Raw genomic sequence first — 20,966 nt, 5'->3', positions numbered from 1 at the left:
GTAAGAGAATGTGCCCAGGTAAGGGAATGGGCTCAGGTACCGGAATGGGGCCAGGTAAGGGAATGAGCCCAGGTAAGGGAATGGGCCCAGGTAAGGGAATGGGTCCAGGTAAGAGAATGGGCCCAGGGAAGGGAATCGGCCCGGGTAAGGGAATGGGCTCAGGTAACTGAATGGGCCCAGGTAAGGCAATCGGACCGGGTATGGGAATGGGCTCAGATAAGGGAATGGGCCCAGGTAATGAATCGGCCCAGGTAAGGGAATGGGCCCATGTAAGGGAATGGGACCATGTAAGGGAATGGCCCGGTAAGGGAATCAGGACAGGTTAGGGAATGGGCCCAGGTAAGGGAATCGGCCCAGGTCAGGGAATGGGCCCAGGTAATGGATGGGCCCAGGTAAGGGAATGGGCCCAGGTAAGGGAATGGGCCCAGGTAAGGGAATGGGCCCAGGTAAGAGAATGGGCCCAGGTAAGAGAATTGGCCCAGGTAAGGGAATGGGCCCGGGTAAGGGAATCGGCCCGGGTAAGGGAATGGGCTCAGGTAAGGGAATGGGCCCAGGTAAGGGAATGGGCCCAGGTAAGGGAATCGGGGCAGGTAAGGGAATGGGCCCAGGTAAGAGAATGTGCCCAGGTAAGGGAATGGGCCCAGGTAAGGGAATGGGGCCAGGTAAGGGAATAGGCCCAGGTAAGGGAATGGGCTCAGGTAAGAGAATGGGCCCAGGGAGGGAATCGGCCCGGGTAAGGGAACGTGCTCAGGTAAGGGAATGGGCCCAGGTAAGGGAATCGGCCCGGGTATGGGAATGGGCTCAGGTAAGGGAATGGGCCCAGGTAATGAAATGGCCCAGGTAAGGGAATGGGCCCAGGTAAGGGAATGGACCCAGGTAAGGTATTGGGCCCAGGTAAGGGAATGGGCCCAGGTAAGGGAATGGGCCCACGTAAGGGAATAGGCCCAGGTAAGTTAATAGGCCCAGGTAAGGGAATCGGCCCAGTTAAGGGAATCGGTGCAGGTAACGGAATGGGCCCAGGTTAGGGAATGGGCCCAGGTAAGGGAATCGGCCCAGGTAAGGGAATGGGCCCAGGTAAGGTAATCGGTACAGGTAAGGGAATGGGACCAGGTTAGGGAATGGGTCCAGGTAAGGGAATCGGCCCATGTAAGGGGATCGGCCCGGGTAAGGGAATCAGCCCAGGTAAGGGAATGAGCCCAGGTAAGGGAATCGGTGCAGGTAAGGGAATGGGCCCAGGTTGGGGAATGGGCCCAGGTAAGGAAATTGGCCCAGGTAAGGGATTGGTCCCAGGTAAGGGAATGGGCCCAGGTAAGGGAATCGGCCCGGGTATGGAATGGGCCCAGGTAAGGGAATGGGCACAGGTAAGGGAAAGGGCCCAGGTAAGGGAATCGGGACAGATAAGGAAATGGGCCCAGGAAATGGAATCTGCCCAGGTAAGGGAATCGGCCCAGGTTAGGGAATGGGCCCAGGTAAGGGAATCGGCCCAGGTAAGGGAATCGGCCCAGGTCAGGGAATGGGCCCAGGTAAGGGATGGGCTCAGGTAAGGGAATGGGCCCAGGTAAGGGAATGGGCCCAGGTAAGGGAATGGGCCCAGGTAAGAGAATGGGCCCAGGTAAGGGAATGGGCCCGGGTAAGGGAATCGGCCCGGGTAAGGGAATGGGCTCAGGTAAGGGAATGGGCCCAGGTAAGGGAATGTGCCCAGGTAAGGGAATGGGCCCAGGTAAGGGAATGGGGTCAGGTAAGGGAATAGGCCCAGGTTAGAGAATGGGCTCAGGTAAGAGAATGGGCCCAGGGAGGGAATCGGCCCGGGTAAGGGAACGTGCTCAGGTAAGGGAATGGGCCCAGGTAAGGGAATCGGCCCGGGTATGGGAATGGGCTCAGGTAAGGGAATGGGCCCAGGTAATGAAACGGCCCAGGTAAGGGAATGGGCCCAGGTAAGGGAATGGACCCAGGTAACGGAATGGGCCCAGGTAAGGGAATGGGCCCAGGTAAGGGAATGGGCCCAGGTAAGGGAATGGGCCCAGGTAAGGGAATAGGCCCAGGTAAGGGAATGGGCCCAGTTGAGGGAATCGGTGCAGGTAACGGAATGGGCCCAGGAAATGGAATCTGCCCAGGTAAGGGAATCGGCCCAGGTAAGGGAATGGGCCCAGGTAAGGGAATCGGCCCGGGTAAGGGAATGGGCCCAGGTAACGGAATCGGCCCAGGTAAGGGAATCAGCCCAGGTAAGGGAATGGGCCCGGGTAAGGGAATGGGCTCAGGTGAGGGAATGGGCCCAGGTAAGGGAATCAGCCCGGGTATGGGAATGGGCTCAGGTAAGGGAATGGGCCCAGGTAATGAATTGGCCCAGGTAAGGGAATGGGCCCAGGTAATGGAATGGACCCAGTTAAGGGAATGGGCCCAGGCAAGGGAATGGGCCCAGGTAAGGGAATGTGCTCAGGTAAGGGAATGGGCCCAGGTTAGGGAATGGGCCCAGGTAAGGGAATGGGCCCAGGTTCGGGAATCGGCCCAGGTCAGTGAATGGGCCCAGGTAAGAGAATGGGCCCAGGTAAGGGAATGGGGTCAGGGAAGGGAATGTGCCCAGGTTAGGGAATGGGCCCAGGTAAGGGAATCGGCCCAGGTAAGGGAATGGGGCCAGGTTAGGGTATCGGCCCAGGTAAGGGAATGGGACCAGTTAAGGGAATCAGCCCAGGTAAGGGAATGGGCCCAGGTTAGGGAATTGGCCCAGGTAAGGGAATGGGCCCAGGTTAGGGAATCGGCCCAGGTAAGTGAATGGGCCCAGGTTAGGGAATGGGCCCAGGTAAAGGAAGCGGCCCAGGTAAGGGAATGGGCCCAGGTAAGAGAATGGGCTCAGGTAAGGGAATGGGCCCAGGTAAGGGAATCGGCCCAGTTAAGGGAATCGGTGCAGGTAACGGAATGGGCCCAGGTTAGGGAACGGGCCCAGGTAAGGGAATCGGGGCAGGTAAGGGAATGGGCCCAGGTAAGAGAATGTGCCCAGGTAAGGGAATGGGCTCAGGTACCGGAATGGGGCCAGGTAAGGGAATGAGCCCAGGTAAGGGAATGGGCCCAGGTAAGGGAATGGGTCCAGGTAAGAGAATGGGCCCAGGGAAGGGAATCGGCCCGGGTAAGGGAATGGGCTCAGGTAACTGAATGGGCCCAGGTAAGGCAATCGGACCGGGTATGGGAATGGGCTCAGATAAGGGAATGGGCCCAGGTAATGAATCGGCCCAGGTAAGGGAATGGGCCCATGTAAGGGAATGGGACCATGTAAGGGAATGGCCCGGTAAGGGAATCAGGACAGGTTAGGGAATGGGCCCAGGTAAGGGAATGGGCCCAGGTAAGGGAATCGGCCCAGGTCAGGGAATGGGCCCAGGTAAGGGATGGGCCCAGGTAAGGGAATGGGCCCAGGTAAGGGAATGGGCCCAGGTAAGGGAATGGGCCCAGGTAAGAGAATGGGCCCAGGTAAGGGAATGGGCCCGGGTAAGGGAATCGGGGCAGGTAAGGGAATGGGCCCAGGTAAGAGAATGTGCCCAGGTAAGGGAATGGGCCCAGGTAAGGGAATGGGCCCAGGTAAGGGAATCGGGACAGATAAGGAAATGGGCCCAGGAAATGGAATCTGCCCAGGTAAGGGAATCGGCCCAGGTTAGGGAATGGGCCCAGGTAAGGGAATCGGCCCAGGTAAGGGAATCGGCCCAGGTCAGGGAATGGGCCCAGGTAAGGGATGGGCCCAGGTAAGGGAATGGGCCCAGGTAAGGGAATGGGCCCAGGTAAGGGAATGGGCCCAGGTAAGAGAATGGGCCCAGGTAAGGGAATGGGCCCGGGTAAGGGAATCGGCCCGGGTAAGGGAATGGGCTCAGGTAAGGGAATGGGCCCAGGTAAGGGAATGGGCCCAGGTAAGGGAATCGGGGCAGGTAAGGGAATGGGCCCAGGTAAGAGAATGTGCCCAGGTAAGGGAATGGGCCCAGGTAAGGGAATGGGCCCAGGTAAGGGAATAGGCCCAGGTAAGGGAATGGGCTCAGGTAAGAGAATGGGCCCAGGGAGGGAATCGGCCCGGGTAAGGGAACGTGCTCAGGTAAGGGAATGGTCCCAGGTAAGGGAATCGGCCCGGGTATGGGAATGGGCTCAGGTAAGGGAATGGGCCCAGGTAATGAAACGGCCCAGGTAAGGGAATGGGCCCAGGTAAGGGAATGGACCCAGGTAAGGGAATGGGCCCAGGTAAGGGAATGGGCCCAGGTAAGGGAATGGGCCCAGGTAAGGGAATAGGCCCAGGTAACGGAATGGGCCCAGGTTAGGGAATCGGCCCAGGTAAGGGAATCGGCCCAGGTAAGGGAATGGGCCCAGGTAAGGTAATCGGTACAGGTAAGGGAATGGGACCAGGTTAGGGAATGGGTCCAGGTAAGGGAATCGGCCCAGGTAAGGGGATCGGCCCGGGTAAGGGAATCAGCCCAGGTAAGGGAATGAGCCCAGGTAAGGGAATCGGTGCAGGTAAGGGAATGGGCCCAGGTTGGGGAATGGGCCCAGGTAAGGGAATTGGCCCAGGTAAGGGAATGGGCCCAGGTAAGGGAATGGGCCCAGGTAAGGGAATCGGCCCGGGTAAGGGAATGGGCCCAGGTAACGGAATCGGCCCAGGTAAGGGAATCAGCCCAGGTAAGGGAATGGGCCCGGGTAAGGGAATGGGCTCAGGTGAGGGAATGGGCCCAGGTAAGGGAATCAGCCCGGGTATGGGAATGGGCTCAGGTAAGGGAATGGGCCCAGGTAATGAATCGGCCCAGGTAAGGGAATGGGCCCAGGAAAAGGAATGGACCCAGGTAAGGGAATGGGCCCAGGTAAGGGAATCGGCCCAGGTAAGGGAATGGGCCCAGGTAATGGAATGGGCCCAGGTAAGGGAATCGGCCCGGGTAAGGGAATGTGCCCAGGTAAGGGAATCGGCCCAGGTAAGGGAATCGGTGCAGGTAACGGAATGGGCCCAGGTTAGGGAATGGACCCAGGTAAGGGGATCGGCCTGGGTCAGGGTATAGACTCAGGTAACGGAATCGCTACAGGTAAGGGAATGGGACCAGGTCAGGGAATCGGGGCAGGTAAGAGATTGGGCCCATGTAAGGGAATGGGCCCGGGTAAGGGAATCAGCCCAGGTAAGGGAATGAGCCCAGGTAAGGGAATCGGTGCAAGGTAAGGGAATGGGGCCAGGTTAGGGAATGGGCCCAGGAAAGGGAATTGGCCCAGGTAAGGGAATTGGCCCAGGTAAGGGAATGGGCCCAGGTAAGGAAATCAGCCCGGCTGTGGGAATGGGCCCAGGTAAGCGAATGGGCCCAGGTAAGGGAAAGGGCCCAGGTAAGGGAATCGGTGCAGGTAACGGAATGGGCCCAGGTTAGGGAATGGGCCCAGGTAAGGGGATCGGCCCGGGTAAGGGTACAGACTCAGGTAACGGAATCGCTACAGGTAAGGAAATGGGACAAGGTCAGGGAATCGGGGCAGGTAAGAGATTGGGCCCATGTAAGGGAATGGGCCCGGGTAAGGGAATCAGCCCAGGTAAGGGAATGAGCCCAGGTAAGGGAATCGGTGCAAGGTAAGGGAATGGGCCCAGGTTAGGGAATGGGCCCAGGAAAGGGAATTGGCCCAGGTAAGGGAATTGGCCCAGGTAACGGAATGGGCCCAGGTAACGGAATGGGCCCGGCTATGGGAATGGGCCCAGGTAAGTGAATGGGCCCAGGTAAGGGAATGGGCCCAAGTAAGGGAATTGGTGCAGGTAAGGGAATGGGCCCAGGTAAGAGAATGGGCTCAGGTAAGGGAATGGGCCCAGGTAAGGGAATCGCTACAGGTTAGGGAATCGGGGCCCAGGTAAGGGAATCGGGGCAGGTAAGGGAATCGGCCAAGGTAAGAGAATGGGCCCAGGTAAGGGAATGGGCCCAGGTAAGGGAATGGGCCCAGGTAAAGGAATCGGGGCAGCTAAGAGAATGGGCCCAGGTAAGGGAATGGGCCCAGTTAAGGGAATGGGCCCAGGTAAGGGAATCGGGGCAGGAAAGGGAATGGGCCCAGGTAAGAGAATGGGCCCAGGTATGGGAATGGGCCCAGGTAAGGGAATGGGCCCAGGTAAGGGAATCGGGGCAGGTAAGGGAATGGGCCCAGGTAAGAGAATGGGCCCAGGTAAGGGAATGGGCCCAGGTAAGGGAATGGGCCCAGGTAAGGGAATCGGGGCAGGTCAGGGAATGGGCCCAGGTAAGAGAATGGGCCCAGGTAAGGGAATGGGCCCAGGTAAGGGAATGGGCCCAGGTAAGGGAATGGGCCCAGGTAAGGTAATCGGGGTAGGTAAGGGAAAGGGCCCAGGTAAGAGAATGGGCCCAGGTAAGGAAATGGGCCCGGGTAAGGGAATCGGCGAGGGTAAGGGAATGGGCTCAGGTCAGGGAATGGGCCCAGGCAAGGGAATGGGCCCAGGTAAGGGAATCGGGGCAGGTAAGGGAATGGGCCCAGGTAAGAGAATGTGCCCAGGTAAGGGAATGGGCTCAGGTACCGGAATGGGGCCAGGTAAGGGAATAAGCCCAGGTAAGGGAATGGGCCCAGGTAAGGGAATGGGCCCAGGTAAGGGAATGGGTCCAGGTAAGAGAATGGGCCCAGGTAAGGGAATGGGCCCAGGTAAGGTAATCGGGGTAGGTAAGGGAAAGGGCCCAGGTAAGAGAATGGGCCCAGGTAAGGAAATGGGCCCGGGTAAGGGAATCGGCGAGGGTAAGGGAATGGGCTCAGGTCAGGGAATGGGCCCAGGCAAGGGAATGGGCCCAGGTAAGGGAATCGGGGCAGGTAAGGGAATGGGCCCAGGTAAGAGAATGTGCCCAGGTAAGGGAATGGGCTCAGGTACCGGAATGGGGCCAGGTAAGGGAATAAGCCCAGGTAAGGGAATCGGCCCGGGTAAGAGAATGTGCCCAGGTAAGGGAATGGGCTCAGGTACCGGAATGGGGCCAGGTAAGGGAATAAGCCCAGGTAAGGGAATGGGCATAGGTAAGGGAATGGGCCCATGTAAGGGAATGGGACCATGTAAGGGAATGGCAAGGTAAGGGAATCAGGACAGGTTAGGGAATGGGCCCAGGTAAGGGAATCGGCCCAGGTAAGGGAATCGGCCCAGGTCAGGGAATGGGCCCAGGTAAGAGAATGGGCCCAGGTAAGGGAATGGGCCCAGGTAAGGGAATGGGCCCAGGTAAGGGAATGGGCCCAGGTAAGGTAATCGGGGTAGGTAAGGGAAAGGGCCCAGGTAAGAGAATGGGCCCAGGTAAGGAAATGGGCCCGGGTAAGGGAATCGGCGAGGGTAAGGGAATGGGCTCAGGTCAGGGAATGGGCCCAGGCAAGGGAATGGGCCCAGGTAAGGGAATCGGGGCAGGTAAGGGAATGGGCCCAGGTAAGAGAATGTGCCCAGGTAAGGGAATGGGCTCAGGTACCGGAATGGGGCCAGGTAAGGGAATAAGCCCAGGTAAGGGAATGGGCCCAGGTAAGGGAATGGGCCCAGGTAAGGGAATGGGTCCAGGTAAGAGAATGGGCCCAGGTAAGGGAATGGGCCCAGGTAAGGTAATCGGGGTAGGTAAGGGAAAGGGCCCAGGTAAGAGAATGGGCCCAGGTAAGGAAATGGGCCCGGGTAAGGGAATCGGCGAGGGTAAGGGAATGGGCTCAGGTCAGGGAATGGGCCCAGGCAAGGGAATGGGCCCAGGTAAGGGAATCGGGGCAGGTAAGGGAATGGGCCCAGGTAAGAGAATGTGCCCAGGTAAGGGAATGGGCTCAGGTACCGGAATGGGGCCAGGTAAGGGAATAAGCCCAGGTAAGGGAATCGGCCCGGGTAAGAGAATGTGCCCAGGTAAGGGAATGGGCTCAGGTACCGGAATGGGGCCAGGTAAGGGAATAAGCCCAGGTAAGGGAATGGGCATAGGTAAGGGAATGGGCCCATGTAAGGGAATGGGACCATGTAAGGGAATGGCAAGGTAAGGGAATCAGGACAGGTTAGGGAATGGGCCCAGGTAAGGGAATCGGCCCAGGTAAGGGAATCGGCCCAGGTCAGGGAATGGGCCCAGGTAAGGGATGGGCCCAGGTAAGGGAATGGGCCCAGGTAAGGGAATGGGCCCAGGTAAGGGAATGGTCCCAGGTATGAGAATGGGCCCAGGTAAGGGAATGGGCCCGGGTAAGGGAATCGGCCCGGGTAAGGGAATGGGCTCAGGTAAGGGAATGGGCCCAGGTAAGGGAATGGGCCCAGGTAAGGGAATCGGGGCAGGTAAGGGAATGGGCCCAGGTAAGAGAATGTGCCCAGGTAAGGGAATGGGCCCAGGTAAGGGAATGGGGCCAGGTAAGGGAATAGGCCCAGGTTAGGGAATGGGCTCAGGTAAGAGAATGGGCCCAGGGAGGGAATCGGCCCGGGTAAGGGAACGTGCTCAGGTAAGGGAATGGGCCCAGGTAAGGGAATCGGCCCGGGTATGGGAATGGGCTCAGGTAAGGGAATGGGCCCAGGTAATGAAACGGCCCAGGTAAGGGAATGGGCCCAGGTAAGGGAATGGACCCAGGTAAGGGAATGGGCCCAGGTAAGGGAATGGGGCCAGGTAAGGGAATGGGCCCAGGTAAGGGAATAGGCCCAGGTAAGGGAATGGGCCCAGGTAAGGGAATCGGCCCAGTTAAGGGAATCGGTGCAGGTAACGGAATGGGCCCAGGAAATGGAATGTGCCCAGGTAAGGGAATCGGCCCAGTTAAGGGAATGGGCCCAGGTAAGGGAATCGGCCCGTGTAAGGGAATGGGCCCAGGTAACGGAATCCGCCCAGGTAAGGGAATCAGCCCAGGTAAGGGAATGGGCCCGGGTAAGGGAATGGGCTCAGGTGAGGGAATGGGCCCAGGTAAGGGAATCAGCCCGGGTATGGGAATGGGCTCAGGTAAGGGAATGGGCCCAGGTAATGAATCGGCCCAGGTAAGGGAATGGGCCCAGGAAAAGGAATGGACCCAGGTAATGGAATGGGCCCAGGTAAGGGAATCGGCCCAGGTAAGGGAATGGGCCCAGGTAATGGAATGGGCCCAGGTAAGGGAATCAGCCCGGGTAAGGGAATGTGCCCAGGTAAGGGAATCGGCCCAGGTAAGGGAATCGGTGCAGGTAATGGAATGGGCCCAGGTTAGGGAATGGGCCCAGGTAAGGGGATCGGCCTGGGTAAGGGTATAGACTCAGGTAACGGAATCGCTACAGGTAAGGGAATGGGACCAGGTCAGGGAATCGGGGCAGGTAAGAGATTGGGCCCATGTAAGGGAATGGGCCCGAGTAAGGGAATCAGCCCAGGTAAGGGAATGAGCCCAGGTAAGGGAATCGGTGCAAGGTAAGGGAATGGGCCCAGGTTAGGGAATGGGCCCAGGAAAGGGAATTGGCCCAGGTAAGGGAATTGGCCCAGGTAAGGGAATGGGCCCAGGTAAGGAAATCAGCCCGGCTATGGGAATGGGCCCAGGTAAGCGAATGGGCCCAGGTAAGGGAAAGGGCCCAGGTATGGGAATCGGTGCAGGTAAGGGAATGGGCCCAGGTTAGGGAATGGGCCCAGGTAAGGGAATCGGCCCAGGTAAGGGGATCGGCCCGGGTAAGGGAATGGGCCCAGGTAATGGAATCGGCCCAGGTAAGGGAATGGGCCCATGTCACGGAATCGGCCCGGGTAAAGGAATGTGCCCAGGTAAGGGAATCGCTACAGGTAAGGGAATGGGCCCATGTAAGGGAATGGGCCCAGGTAAGGGAATGGCCCAGGTAAGGGAATTGGGACAGGTAAGGAAATGGGCCCAGGTAAGGGAATCGGCCCAGGTAAGGGAATCGGCCCAGGTAAGGGAATGGGCCCAGGTAAGGGAATCAGCCCGGGTAAGGGAATGGGCCCAGGTAACGGAATGGGCCCAGGTAAGGGAATCAGTTCAAGTCAGGGAATGGGCCCAGGTTACAGAATCGGCCCAGGTAAGGGAATCAGCCCAAGTAAGGGAATAGGCCCAGCTAAGGGAATCGGTGCAGGTAAGGGAATTGGCCCAGGTAACGGAATGGGCCCAGGTAAGGAAATCAGCCCGGCTATGGGAATGGGCCCAGGTAAGTGAATGGGCCCAGGTAAGGGAATGGGCCCAAGTAAGGGAAGCGGCCCAGGTAAGGGAATGGGCCCAGGTAAGAGAATGGGCTCAGGTAAGGGATTGGGTCCAGGTAAGGGAATCGCTACAGGTAAGGGAATCGGGGCCCAGGTAAGGGAATGGGCCCAGGTAAAGGAATCAGGGCAGCTAAGAGAATGGGCCCAGGCAAGGGAATGGGCCCAGTTAAGGGAATGGGCCCAGGTAAGGGAATCGGGGCAGGTAAGGGAATGGGCCCAGGTAAGAGAATGGGCCCAGGTATGGGAATGGGCCCAGGTAAGGGAATGGGCCCAGGTAAGGGAATCGGGGCAGGTAAGGGAATGGGCCCAGGTAAGAGAATGGGCCCAGGTAAGGGAATGGGCCCAGGTAAGGGAATGGGCCCAGGTAAGGGAATGGGCCCAGGTAAGGGAATCGGGGCAGGTCAGGGAATGGGCCCAGGTAAGAGAATGGGCCCAGGTAAGGGAATGGGCCCAGGTAAGGGAATGGGCCCAGGTAAGGGAATGGGCCCAGGTAAGGTAATCGGGGTAGGTAAGGGAAATGGCCCAGGTAAGAGAATGGGCCCAGGTAAGGAAATGGGCCCGGGTAAGGGAATCGGCGAGGGTAAGGGAATGGGCTCAGGTAAGGGAATGGGCCCAGGCAAGGGAATGGGCCCAGGTAAGGGAATCGGGGCAGGTAAGGGAATGGGCCCAGGTAAGAGAATGTGCCCAGGTAAGGGAATGGGCTCAGGTACCGGAATGGGGCCAGGTAAGGGAATAAGCCCAGGTAAGGGAATGGGCCCAGGTAAGGGAATGGGCCCAGGTAAGGGAATGGGTCCAGGTAAGAGAATGGGCCCAGGTAAGGGAATGGGCCCAGGTAAGGGAATGGACCCAGGGAAGGGAATCGGCCCGGGTAAGAGAATGTGCCCAGGTAAGGGAATGGGCTCAGGTACCGGAATGGGGCCAGGTAAGGGAATAAGCCCAGGTAAGGGAATGGGCCCAGGTAAGGGAATGGGCCCAGGTAAGGGAATGGGTCCAGGTAAGAGAATGGGCCCAGGGAAGGGAATCGGCCCGGGTAAGGGAATGGGCTCAGGTAACTGAATGGGCTCAGGTAAGGCAATCGGACCGGGTATGGGAATGGGCTCAGATAAGGGAATGGGCCCAGGTAATGAATCGGCCCAGGTAAGGGAATGGGCCCATGTAAGGGAATGGGACCATGTAAGGGAATGGCCCGGTAAGGGAATCAGGACAGGTTAGGGAATGGGCCCAGGTAAGGGAATCGGCCCAGGTAAGGGAATCGGCCCAGGTCAGGGAATGGGCCCAGGTAAGGGATGGGGCCAGGTAAGGGAATGGGCCCAGGTAAGGGAATGTGCCCAGGTAAGTGAATGGGCCCAGGTAAGAGAATGGGCCCAGGTAAGGGAATGGGCCCGGGTAAGGGAATCGGCCCGGGTAAGGGAATGGGCTCAGGTAAGGGAATGGGCCCAGGTAAGGGAATGGGCCCAGGTAAGGGAATCGGGGCAGGTAAGGGAATGGGCCCAGGTAAGAGAATGTGCCCAGGTAAGGGAATGGGCCCAGGTAAGGGAATGGGGCCAGGTTAGGGAATAGGCCCAGGTAAGGGAATGGGCTCAGGTAAGAGAATGGGCCCAGGGAGGGATTCGGCCCGGGTAAGGGAACGTGCTCAGGTAAGGGAATGGGCCCATGTAAGGGAATCGGCCCGGGTATGGGAATGGGCTCAGGTAAGGGAATGGGCCCAGGTAATGAAACGGCCCAGGTAAGGGAATGGGCCCAGGTAAGGGAATGGACCCAGGTAAGGGAATGGGCCCAGGTAAGGGAATGGGCCCAGGTAAGGGAATGGGCTCAGGTAAGGGAATAGGCCCAGGTAAGGGAATGGGCCCAGGTAAGGGAATCGGCCCAGTTAAGGGAATCGGTGCAGGTAATGGAATGGGCCCAGGTTAGGGAATGGGCCCAAGTAAGGGAATCGGCCCAGGTAAGGGAATCGGCCCAGGTAAGGTAATCGGTACAGGTAAGGGAATGGGACCAGGTTAGGGAATGGGTCCAGGTAAGGGAATCGGCCCAGGTAAGGGGATCGGCCCGGGTAAGGGAATCAGCCCAGGTAAGGGAATGAGCCCAGGTAAGGGAATCGGTGCAGGTAAGGGAATGGGCCCAGGTTGGGGAATGGGCCCAGGTAAGGGAATTGGCCCAGGTAAGGGATTGGGCCCAGGTAAGGGAATGAGCCCAGGTAAGGGAATCGGCCCGGGTATGGGAATGGGCCCAGGTAAGGGAATGGGCCCAGGTAAGGGAAAGGGCCCAGGTAAGGGAATCGGGACAGATAAGGAAATGGGCCCAGGAAATGGAATCTGCCCAGGTAACGGAATCAGCCCAGGTAAGGGAATGGGCCCGGGTAAGGGAATGGGCTCAGGTGAGGGAATGGGCCCAGGTAAGGGAATCAGCCCGGGTATGGGAATGGGCTCAGGTAAGGGAATGGGCCCAGGTAATGAATCGGCCCAGGTAAGGAATGGGCCCAGGAAAAGGAATGGACCCAAGTTAAGGGAATGGGCCCAGGTAAGGGAATCGGCCCAGGTAAGGGAATGGGCCCAGGTAATGGAATGTGCCCAGGTAAGGGAATCAGCCCGGGTAAGGGAATGTGCCCAGGTAAGGGAATCGGCCCAGGTAAGGGAATCGGTGCAGGTAACGGAATGGGCCCAGGTTAGGGAATGGGCCCAGGTAAGGGGATCGGCCCGGGTAAGGGTATAGACTCAGGTAACGGAATCGCTACAGGTAAGGGAATGGGACCAGGTCAGGGAATCGGGGCAGGTAAGAGATTGGGCCCAGGTTAGGGAATGGGCCCGAGTAAGGGAATCAGCCCAGGTAAGGGAATGAGCCCAGGTAAGGGAATCGGTGCAAGGTAAGGGAATGGGCCCAGGTTAGGGAATGGGCCCAGGAAAGGGAATTGGCCCAGGTAAGGGAATTGGCCCAGGTAAGGGAATGGGCCCAGGTAAGGAAATCAGCCCGGCTATGGGAATAGGCCCAGGTAAGCGAATGGGCCCAGGTAAGGGAAAGGGCCCAGGTAAGGGAATCGGTGCAGGTAAGGGAATGGGCCCAGGTTAGGGAATGGGCCCAGGTAAGGGAATCGGCCCAGGTAAGGGGATCGGCCCGGGTAAGGGAATGGGCCCAGGTAATGGAATCGGCCCAGGTAAGGGAATGGGCCCATGTCACGGAATCGGCCCGGGTAAAGGAATGTGCCCAGGTAAGGGAATCGCTACAGGTAAGGGAATGGGCCCATGTAAGGGAATGGGCCCAGGTAAGGGAATGGCCCAGGTAAGGGAATTGGGACAGGTAAGGAAATGGGCCCATGTAAGGGAATCGGCCCAGGTAAGGGAATCGGCCCAGGTAAGGGAATGGGCCCAGGTAAGGGAATCGGCCCGGGTAAGGGAATGGGCCCAGGTAACGGAATGGGCCAAGGTAAGGGAATCAGTTCAGGTCAGGGAATGGGCCCAGGTTACAGAATCGGCCCAGGTAAGGGAATCAGCCCAAGTAAGGGAATAGGCCCAGCTAAGGGAATCGGTGCAGGTAAGGGAATGGGCCCAGGTAAGGGAATCGGCCCGGGTAAGGGAATGGGCCCAGTTAAGGGAATGGGCCCAGGTAAGGGAATCGACCCGGGTAAGGGAATGAGCTCAGGTAAGGGAATCGGCCCGGGTAAGGGAATGGGCTCAGGTAAGGGAATGGGCCCAGGTAAGGGAATCAGCCCGGGTATGGGAATGGGCTCAGGTAAGGGAATGGGCCCAGGTAATGAATCGGCCCAGGTAAGGGAATGGGCCCAGGTAAGGGAATGGACCCAGGTAATGGAATGGGCCCAGGTAAGGGAATCGGCCTAAGTATGGGAATGGGCCCAGGTAAGGGAATGGGCCCAGGTAAGGGAAAGGACCCAGGTAAGGGAATCGGTGCAGGTAAGGGAATGGGCCCAGGTTAGGGAATGGGCCCAGGTAACGGAATCGGCCCAGGTAAGGCAATCGATGCAGGTAAGGGAATGGGCCCAGGTTAGGGAATGGGCCCAGGTAACGGAATCGGCCCAGGTAAGGCAATCGATGCAGGTAAGGGAATCGGCCCAGGTAAGGGAATGGGCCCAGGTAAGGGAAAGGACCCAGGTAAGGGAATCGGTGCAGGTAAGGGAATGGGCCCAGGTTAGGGAATGGGCCCAGGTAACGGAATCGGCCCAGGTAAGGCAATCGATGCAGGTAAGGGAATGGGCCCAGGTTAGGGAATGGGCCCAGGTAACGGAATCGGCCCAGGTAAGGCAATCGATGCAGGTAAGGGAATCGGCCCAGGTAAGGGAATGGGCCCAGGTAACGGAATCGGCCCAGGTAAAGGAATCGGCCCAGGTAAGGGAATCGGCCTGGATAAGGGAATCGGCCCAGGTAAGGGAATGGGCCCATGTAAGGGAATGGGCACAGGTAAGGTAATGTGCCCAGGTCAGGGAATGGGCCCGGGTAAGGGAATGGGCCCGTGTTAGGGAATGGGTACAGGTAAGGGAGTGGGCCCAGGTAAGGGAATGGCCCCGGGTAAGGGAATGGGCCCAGGTAAGGTAATGGGACCAGGTAAGTGAATCAGGACAGGTAAGGGAATCGGCCCGGGTAAAGGAATGGGCACAGGTAAGGGAATCGGGACTGGTGGTTTGGGGGAGAGAGAGGGTGAGAGGGGGAGTGAGAGAGATAGACAGAGAGAGGGGTGTGAGGTGGGGTGAAGAGAGAGGGGGAGAGAGAGGGGTTGGGTGGGGGAGACAGGGGCATGGATGGATGGGAGAGAGAAGGGGTGTGGATTGGAGACAGAGGGGTGTGGGTGGGAGAGAGAGGGGGGGTGGGGGGAGAGAGAAGGGTGTGGGGTGGGTGGAGAGAGATTTGTGAGAGTGGGCGGAGGGAGGGGTAGAGTTAGGAGCGGGCCGGGAGGGAGGAGGCCCTTGAGCCTGGGATCGGGGTGTGGGAGTGTGACCAGTACTGGGCGGGAGGGAGTAGGAACTTTAATAATTGGAGTTAAGTTGCTGAATTGCATTTTAATATTCTGGGAGCTGGCCGTTCGTTTCACTTTCCAGGCACAGCTCACATTGTCTCCCTGGTAACTGTGGCAACCGAACATTTTGACGCAGATCAAGGCTCCACCATCAAATCTAAAGGACAGGTCTGCTGCACCAAAATAAAGAAATCCGACCGGGAAACTGGGAACATTTTCTTTTGGGCAGACTTGGGCCACCAAAAAACGGGCATCGCTCTTCAAATGCATCAAAAAAAAAAGGCTTTGGGAAGAATTGAGCCCCTCAGTATTTAGATCAGATTGTAATCAGCCTGCACCTGCCCAAACTCCTCAGATTACTTCAGTCCCCGCACTCCTGATCTTCGGGCACCCTGTGCGGAGGGGAGCGGGCAGGTCCGAGGGCCTCCGCGTCGGACTGCTCCTCAGCAAGGCCAAGGGAGCCATCAGCCGGTCCAGGCAGCGGGCGGTCGAGGACCTGATTGATAGTTTTGATGGTGTGACTCACCCTTTAACCAGTAGGCACTTGGTTACAGGCAAAACACAAATACTTGTAGGCAGGGAATGCCTTAAAGGCACGTGACAAGAATCTGTCACCATGGGAACCCACTGCTGAGAGAACTTCAGTATTTACATCAGAAAACAATCGCCCAGAACCTGCCCGCCTCCTCCTGTAGACCGGGATTACCTGACAATCCCGGGACACACCCGGGATTCCCCCAGTGAAAGAAACTCTCACTCACACCCACTGAAACAACACGGCGGCCTGTGACACTATTTTCAGGAATGAGAGGTGATCTCATGGAAACACATAAAATTTTTACAGGGCTTGACAGGGTAGATGCAGGGAGGGTGTTTCATCCGGGCAGGGGAGTCTAGAACCAGGGGTCACAGGCTCAGGATAAGGGGTGGGCCATTTAGGACTGAGATGAGGAGGAATTTGGTCTCTCAGAGGGTGGTGAATCTGTGGAATTCTCTGCCCCAGAGGGCTGTGGAAACTCAGTCGTTGAGGATAATCAAGGCTGAGATCGATAGACAGGTACAGGTCCCACACACACTGACTCTCACTGGGGTACGGGTCTCACACACACTGACTCTCACTGGGGTACAGTCCCACACACACTGACTCTCACTGGGGTACGGGTCACACACACTGACTCTCACTGGGGTACGGGTCCCACACACACTGACTCTCACTGGGGTACAGTCCCACACACACTGACTCTCACTGGGGTACGGGTCACACACACACTGACTCTCACTGGGGTACGGGTCTCACACACACTGACTCTCACTGGGGTACAGTCCCACACACACTGACTCTCACTGGGGTACGGGTCACACACACTGACTCTCACTGGGGTACGGGTCCCACACACACTGACTCTCACTGGGGTACAGTCCCACACACACTGACTCTCACTGGGGTACGGGTCACACACACACTGACTCTCACTGGGGTACAGTCCCACACACACTGACTCTCACTGGGGTACGGGTCTCACACACACTGACTCTCACTGGGGTACGGGTCCCACACACACTGGCTCTCACTGGGGTATAGTCCCACACACACTGACTCTCACTGGGGTATGGGTCTCACACACACTGACTCTCACTGGGGTACGGGTCTCACACACACTGACTCTCACTGGGGTACGGGTCCCACACACACTGACTCTCACTGGGGTATAGTCCCACACACACTGACTCTCACTGGGGTATGGGTCTCACACACACTGACTCTCACTGGGGTACGGGTCTCACACACACTGACTCTCACTGGGGTACGGGTCCCACACACACTGACTCTCACTGGGGTACGGGTCCCACACACACTGACTCTCACTGGGGTACGGGTCCCACACACACTGACTCTCACTGGGGTACGGGTCCCACACACACTGACTCTCACTGGGGTACGGGTCCCACACACACTGACTCTCACTGGGGTACGGGTCCCACACACACTGACTCTCACTGGGGTACGGGTCCCACACACACTGACTCTCACTGGGGTACGGGTCCCACACACACTGACTCTCACTGGGGTACGGGTCTCACACACACTGACTCTCACTGGGGTACGGGTCCCACACACACTGACTCTCACTGGGGTACGGGTCCCACACACACTGACTCTCACTGGGGTACGGGTCCCACACACACTGACTCTCACTGGGGTACAGGTCCCACACACACTGACTCTCACTGGGGTACAGTCCCACACACACTGACTCTCACTGGGGTACGGGTCCCACACACACTGACTCTCACTGGGGTACAGACCCACACACACTGACTCTCACTGGGGTACGGGTCCCACACACACTGACTCTCACTGGGGTACAGTCCCACACACACTGACTCCCACTGGGGTACGGGTCCCACACACACTGACTCTCACTGGGGTACGGGTCCCACACACACTGACTCTCACTGGGGTACAGTCCCACACACACTGACTCCCACTGGGGTACGAGTCCCACACATACTGACTCTCACTGGGGTACGGGTCTCACACACACTGACTCTCACTGGGGTACGGGTCCCACACACACTGACTCTCACTGGGGTACGGGTCCCACACACACTGACTCTCACTGGGGTACAGTCCCACACACACTGACTCTCACTGGGGTACGGGTCCCACACACACTGACTCTCACTGGGGTACAGACCCACACACACTGACTCTCACTGGGGTACGGGTCCCACACACACTGACTCTCACTGGGGTACAGTCCCACACACACTGACTCCCACTGGGGTACGGGTCCCACACACACTGACTCTCACTGGGGTACGGGTCCCACACACACTGACTCTCACTGGGGTACAGTCCCACACACACTGACTCCCACTGGGGTACGAGTCCCACACATACTGACTCTCACTGGGGTACGGGTCCCACACACACTGACTCCCACTGGGGTACGGGTCCCACACACACTGACTCTAACTGGGGTATGGGTCCCACACACACTGACTCTCACTGGGGTACAGTCCCACACACACTGACTCTCACTGGGGTACGGGTCCAACACACACTGACACTCACTGGGGTACGGGTCCCACACACACTGACTCTCACTGGGGTACAGTCCCACACACACTGACTCTCACTGGGGTACGGGTCCCACACACACTGACTCTCACTGGGGTACAGACCCACACACACTGACTCTCACTGGGGTACGGGTCCCACACACACTGACTCTCACTGGGGTACAGTCCCACACACACTGACTCCCACTGGGGTACGGGTCCCACACACACTGACTCTCACTGGGGTACGGGTCCCACACACACTGACTCTCACTGGGGTACAGTCCCACACACACTGACTCCCACTGGGGTACGAGTCCCACACATACTGACTCTCACTGGGGTACGGGTCCCACACACACTGACTCCCACTGGGGTACGGGTCCCACACACACTGACTCTAACTGGGGTATGGGTCCCACACACACTGACTCTCACTGGGGTACAGTCCCACACACACTGACTCTCACTGGGGTACGGGTCCAACACACACTGACACTCACTGGGGTACGGGTCCCACACACATTGACTCCCACTGGGTTACGGGTCCCACACACACTGACTCTCACTGGGGTACGGGTCTCACACATCATCATCATCATCATCATAGGCAGCCCCTTGGAATCGAGGAAGACTTGCTTCCACTCATAACATGAGTCCTCAGGTGGCCAATACGGGAACCACAGTCCCTGTCACAGGTGGGACAGATAGATGTTGAGTGAAGGGGAGGGTGGGACTGGTTTGCCGCACGCTCCTTCCGCTGCCTGCGCTTGGTTTCTGCACGCTCTCGGCGATGAGACTCGAGGTGCTCAGCGCCCTCCCGGATGCACTTCCTCCACTCGGGGCAGACTGGTCTTTGGGCCCAGGGACTCCCAGGTGTCGGTGGGGATGTTGCACTTTATCAGGGAGGCTTTGAGGGTGTCCCTGTAACGTTTCTTCTGCCCACCTTTGGCTCGTTTGCCGTGAAGGAGTTCCGAGTAGAGCGCTTGCTTTGGGAGTCTCGTGTCTGGCATGTGAACAATGTGGCCCTGCCCAGCGGAGTGGTCGAGTGTGGTCAGTGCTTCGATGCTGGGGATGTTGGGCCTGGTCGAGGACGCTAACGTTGGTGCGTCTGTCCTCCCAGGGGATTTGTAGGATCTTGCGGAGACATCGTTGGTGGTATTTCTCCAGCGACTTGAGGTGTCTACTGTCCATGGTCCATGTCTCTGAGCCATACAGGAGGGCGGGTATCACTACATCCCTGTAGACCATGAGCTGGGGGTGAGATACCTACTGTACAGGGTCCATGTCTCTGAGCCACACAGGAGGGCGGGTATCACTACAGCCCTGTAGACCATGAGCTGGGGGTGAGGTACCTACTGTACAGGGTCCATGTCTCTGAGCCATACAGGAGGGCGGGTATCACTACAGCCCTGTAGACCATGAGCTTGGTGGTAGATTTGAGGGCCTGGACATAGAACACTCCTTTCCTCAGGCGGCCGAAGGCTGCACTGGCGCACTGGAGGCGGTGTTGGATCTCGTCGCCAATGTCTGCCCTTGTTGATAGGAGGTTCCCGAGGTATGGGAAATGGTCCACGTTGTCCAGGGCCATGCCGTGGATCTTGATGACTGGGGGGCAGTGCTGTGCGGTGAGGACAGGCTGGTGAAGGACCTTTGTCTTACGGATGTTTAGTGTAAGGCCCATGCTTTCATACGCCTCGGTAAATATGTCGACTATGTCCGATGTCACATCCAAGCTGTGGGGGAATCAGTGGCTTAGGGCGGCAGGTGTAACTCCGGGGGTCCGGGGGTGTGAGGGACAGTGATGCCAGACATGGTCTGTCAGGCACGTGACAAGAATCTGTCACCATGGGAACCCACTGCTGAGAGAATTTCAGTATTTACATCAGAAAGCAATCGCCCAGAACCTGCCCGCCTCCTTCTGTAGAGAGGGATTACCTGACAATCCCGGGACACACCCGGGATTCCCCCAGTGAAAGAAACTCTCACTCACACCCACTGAAACAATACGGCGGCCTGTGACACTATTTTCAGGAATGAGAGGTGATCACATGGAAACACATAAAATTCTTACAGGGCTTGACAGGGTAGATGCAGGGAGGGTGTTTCCCCCGGGCTGGGGAGTCTAGAACCAGTGGTCACAGGCTCAGGATAATGAGTGGGCCATTTAGGACTGAGATGAGGAGGAATTCCTTCACTCAGAGAGTGGTGAATCTGTGGAATTCTCTGCCCCAGAGGGCTATCATTGAGGATAATCAAGGCAGAGATCGATAGACGGGTATGGGTCCCACACATCATTCACTGGGGTACAGTCCCACACACACTGACTCTCACTGGGGTACAGGTCACACACACACTGACCCTCACTGGGGTACAGTTCCACACACACTGACTCTCACTGGGGTACAGTCCCACACACACTGACTCTCACTGGGGTACAGGTCACACACACACTGACCCTCACTGGAGTACAGTTCCACACACACTGACTCTCACTGCGGTACAGGTCCCACACACACTGACTCTCACTGGGGTACGGGTCCCACACACACTGACTCTCACTGGGGTACAGTCCCACACACATTGACTCTCACTGGGGTACGGGTCCCACACACACTGACTCTCACTGGGGTACGGGTCCCACACACACTGACTCTCAATGGGGTACGGGTCCCACACACATTGACTCTCACTGGGGTACGGGTCCCACACACACTGACTCTCACTGGGGTATGGGTCCCACACACACTGACTCTCACTGGGATACGGGTCCCACAGACATTGACTCTCACTGGGGTACGGGTCCCACATACACTGACTCTCACTGGGGCA

This window comes from Pristiophorus japonicus, unplaced genomic scaffold (assembly GCF_044704955.1).
Source record: "Pristiophorus japonicus isolate sPriJap1 unplaced genomic scaffold, sPriJap1.hap1 HAP1_SCAFFOLD_304, whole genome shotgun sequence".
Lineage (NCBI taxonomy): Eukaryota > Metazoa > Chordata > Chondrichthyes > Pristiophoridae > Pristiophorus > Pristiophorus japonicus.
This window is presented reverse-complemented; position numbering follows the sequence as displayed.